This window comes from Oxyura jamaicensis, chromosome Z (assembly GCF_011077185.1).
Source record: "Oxyura jamaicensis isolate SHBP4307 breed ruddy duck chromosome Z, BPBGC_Ojam_1.0, whole genome shotgun sequence".
In the NCBI taxonomy this organism is placed as follows: Eukaryota; Metazoa; Chordata; class Aves; order Anseriformes; family Anatidae; genus Oxyura; species Oxyura jamaicensis.
The window spans coordinates 79,114,002-79,118,699 of NC_048926.1; the positions used below are offsets into that span (position 1 = coordinate 79,114,002).

Genomic DNA, 4,698 nt, shown 5'->3' on the forward strand with positions numbered 1-4,698 from the left:
TATGCAGTCTTAATATTCCCGGGAAGAGAATGATTATGATGAATTGAGCAAATTCTGTTAAAGATTGCTATTCCAATTAAAGTGAGAAAAATGTATAATTCTGACCAAAAGTGATGCAGCTACCTCTCATTTGGGCTCTAAAGGATCCACTGTCAGACTTCACCGGATTTATCAAAAAAAGTTGAGCACTTAATTTTTTTTATTTCCCTTCTATCCTCAAATTGCAAAGTCTTTTAAATCAGGAAATCAGGAAAACCACAGCCATTAAGTCATGTATGATGTTAATCTAGGGTGCACACCCAGTATAAGTCTTGTCACTTACTAAAGACTGTATCCACCCATGCACCAGCCACTTCAGATGATTATCATATGGCTGATGGATCTCAGGATTCAGCACAGCTTATGCTGACATGGAGAACACCAAGCTAAATCAGAAAGAGCCCAGATTCTGAAAGACTCAGTAGTTACATCTATGGACATTTCAGCCCAATATTTTGAAAGTGTACTACAGACGGGATATGACTGTTATCACACCAAAAAGGCTATAAGCTGATGTTCCTCACCTGCATTAAGTGGAGAGCTGAAGCTTAACATTTAGAAGGAAACATCTGTGTCTAAGTGCCAGCTGTTTCCACGTCTGAAAGTTATTACATTCTTCTGTAACCTAGCTGGATCACGTACATGTTTCACTATGCAGATAAATAAAATAGGCAAACCTTAGCATACCTTGAACTATTAGAAAGTGCTGGTAAAGGGAAACCAACAAACCTGACAGGCCCTAAGTTCTTACTTTCTTTGAAAAGAGATGGCCCAACCATATAGCCCATATACAAGTCAAATCTCTCAGATCTTTCTGGGTAAAATCCCTCCCTCTCATTCTCCTTCCCTTTACTTGCAATTCCACATGCCCACACAATACTGGAGAAATTTGGCCATGCAAGGAGCTGTGCCAGGATGAATCAGCCCCTGCAGCTATGCAGAAACAGGCACCACAGCCCCACTGCTCCTGTGCTGGAAAGGGGTGAGTGTCTCAGAGAAACCACCTTCCCTTCCCATGAGACAAACAATTTTTTTTGCTATTATTATTATTTTTGCAGTTCTTCTTTACTCACTTTTGAGTCTGTCATGAATACTCTAAAAGGGATTTTTAGCAGTTTTGTTGCCTTCGTGTATGCTTAAAATACCTTGTACCATGGGTTCTTCCTATAACAATCAGGATGTTGTGTTGTTGTTATTGTGTTGTTGTTGTTGTTTTTCCCCAAAGCTATTTCTTTCTGTCTGACAGACTGCTGTTAATGACATGCATAACAATATTCTGAACTATAATAAGTTTATGTGGTTTGAAAAACTGTTATGTACCCCCCCTTGTCCCCATGCCTGTTACCGCAAGTTATTTCACAGGTTGGTTTTTGGATTTTTGCTGTTGTTTTTGGTTTTTCTTCTTCATCTAAACACATCTTTACAAAACTGAGATTATAAAGCAGAAAGGTGTTTTCTCCATGCTTTCACTATTTGCTGATTCAATGTATTTGCACTGAAGGGAGTTCAAACAACCACAGGAAAGTAGCAAAAAATGCATAGGAACAACATAAAGGCTACAGGTAACATCTCTCTTCTTTTTAGGCAGCTAGGAAAACTGTCTGCATTGCGAATTTAGGCCTTGAGCACCTAATTTAACCAAACGTCAATAGAAATTTGATTTAAACGCAATTGTTTCCTTAAAAGATTTAAGACGCTTCTACACCTCAACCCTAGCCCGAACCACGCAAGTTCAGAATGTCACCATACGCGTTCCTCTTGCTTAAGGACTCTTTTGCAAATTATAAACTTAAGTGTAGAGTGGAAAAGAAATGCAAAGGCAGCTCCACCTCTCCCAACAGCATGTAACCTGCAGGGACAATTTCTTAGGTTCCTGTTTGTTTTTGGTTTTGTTGTTTTTATATGCAGTGCATAACGCTTTATGACAATGTGAAGGAATAAAGCTAATTTAATGAGATAGCTGTTTATTAAAAGACAATTTTTCTGGTAGTATTTAGAAACCTAAAAGATGAAGTTAAAGCAAGTCACTATTAGTAATATCCATACCTACAGAAGCAGTAGCTCTTCTATCCCTTTGCTGTGGTCAAGGTGGGAGATGGTAACAAGCATACATCAGCAGGCAATGAGCATATACCAACAGTCTGCTCTAAAACAGCTCAGCAAGACAGCATTATTGATCAAATGAACACGAGGAAAGCTAACAAAGAAAGCCTTCTGCTGCCTTTACCCTTACACCCTTCTTTATTGTGTTGATGAGGAGCAATTTGGGACTGAAATCTGCACAACTGACCAAGCAGAAAGTTCCAATTCAAGAGAAATTTTCAGTGGTCATTTTCAGTCAGCCACAAGCCTAAGCTTTGTGCAGCTCTCAGCAGAAATTCCTATTCTGTGGCCTCATTAAAAAATAATAATAATAATAAAATAAAATAAATAAAAAGCTTTGCCCCTCATATTGCTCTTTTGTCTAGCAAGGCATAAAGTTACTATTGACCATATTTGCCATTTTTTTCTGAATATGCTCAGTTTCTGTAGAAGATTCCTGCAAATTAAAAATTGTAAACTGATCTGATCTGGGCTTCTGAAAATGTGAAATGAAATATGTATTGCACAACATGAAAAGCAACCACAATGAAGACAGAGTAGGTAAAGGAAAAAAATTCACTGTTGTACGAGTCAGCCAAACCAGATACATAAGCCAAATACTGAATGCTGTTTTCTTATGGGAATGCCCTGTTTTAGGATGGATTATGGAGTTAAATACAGCAATAATCAACAGTAATAGTATTACTACAATTTGTGACTACACAAAATAGCAGTGTTGTATTTGAGGTTGGTTTTCCAAAAAGCCCTTGAAAGAGAGCTTTCCTTCATCGGGCAGAAGGACTGATTTCCCTTCCTCCACTGGCATTACTGAGTCCAAAACTTATTATCTACATTTATCTCCAAGGCCTCTAAATTGTTATAGGAAACAAACTGGTCTAATTTGTTGTTCTACTGCTCTGCTATCAAACATCACCATGTTTTTACAAACACTAATAACAATATGAAAATCCCCAAATTTAAAGCCAAAAAGTTCAAACCCAAAGTTTTTCCTTTCACAAAAGACTTTAAAAAACACTCAGCAAATTAGCTTTTACTCAATTAAAAGCATTATACCAATGAAAACCCTATTTTTTTCCCAATCTTTAACGCTACTTAAGAAGAGAAAGGCAAGGGTATTATCCCATGTTCAGTGCCAAAAGTAAGTAGCTGTATTCCACCCACCTAAGTGCTTTCTTTAGTTTAATTGAATGGTTGAACTGAAGTGTTTTCATTTCCTGAAGTAAAATGGTGTGCAACATCCCAGCTCATTCTTATCCACCTTCTATTCAATCAGCAACATGTTCCCGTGGAAATTTAAACCATTCCATTATGTATATAAACTCATTTGTGATCTCACATGCCAGAGGACACTGACAAAGCATGTTATTTAGTCTGAATTTAATACTGCAGGCTGGATCATCTGCTGGGATTTATGGCTTATTGATGCTCCTACTGATTCCAGCAAATGAGCCCGCTCAAGATAACAGTTATAAAGAAACTTTCAAGCCTTGTACAATTGCTACACTCGTTTAACAGCCAAATGAATCAAACAGATACAGAAACTATTGAAGAGGCTTGAGTGGAGAAGTAGAAGAGCCAGTATTGCTCCTGCCAGGCATTGCCTGCCAAAAACATTAGGAAGCTTTCTCTATATCTAATATTAGACAGCAGAACTGGACCTCTAGCTACTGTCTCCAGAAATGCACCCAGCAGGAATGAGCATGTCTCCACATGACAAGGCAGGAGAGCACATATGTCGTGCCAGGCGATCACCACGCTTCAGGCAGGTTATCAGAGATGATGCCAGAGGCCGGGTGCTGCCGGGAGCAATGTGCTTTGCCCGCAGGAGTGATGCTTCTTCGGCAGAGCACAGCATATGATGCTGCTGTGGTTTTGAAAAGGCCCCTTTGATGCTGCTGGGTGGATGGGGGGAAGGGGGGAGGAGAGAGAGAGAAGGGGGAAGGGCTAGGACAATGGCTCATTAACTAATTCCCTCCAAAGTATACCGAAAAAAATAGTTTCTAATTAAAAATGTTGCCAACTACAGAGAGAATGATCTGAAAATAACTCTTACTTCTCCTACTAACTCCCCCCACCCCCCATTTCTTCAAGTTTCTTGGCTTTAAGACTTTCCACACTCCTCTCTCTGCTTCCCCCTCTCCCACCTCTCACCTCCTCCTCCTCCAATCTGGCTTCCCCGCCTCCCTTGGCAGGCTCTTTAGCTTTAATTCAATAGTCAAAAGGCTGAATCAAAAGTTGTATAATCTGTTTGAACCAACTTTTATTTCCTATCAGAAATGGAGCAGAGGCTGAGGCCAGCCCAGCTGTGATTTCAAATGAATGGGAGCAGTAAGAGTGAGCTACCAGTATTTTCTCCTTACCATGCATGTCTTATTTGCCATCAGAATAACCCTACCTGCTGCACCAGGTGTAGCAAGTGGGCATCTCTCTGATGGGTGCAGGGCCATGCCTCTGGCCATTTTCATCTGAGGCATTTCATAACTGCTGTCGCAGGTAACCTAAAATTAGAAACTGTTTTAGGTTTAGTGGATGACAAATTTCATAGGGACAAAGGCA

The 4,698-nt window shown here is 39.7% G+C and overlaps 1 long non-coding RNA gene across 1 annotated transcript; it reads left to right on the forward strand.

The window, feature by feature from the left end:
- Positions 1–701: 701 nt before the first annotated feature.
- On the forward strand, positions 702–4,018 carry LOC118156626. Its single transcript, XR_004746351.1, has 3 exons — positions 702–1,021; positions 2,563–2,682; positions 3,532–4,018. It is a non-coding gene; the product is annotated as an uncharacterized LOC118156626 (long non-coding RNA).
- Positions 4,019–4,698: the final 680 nt, after the last annotated feature.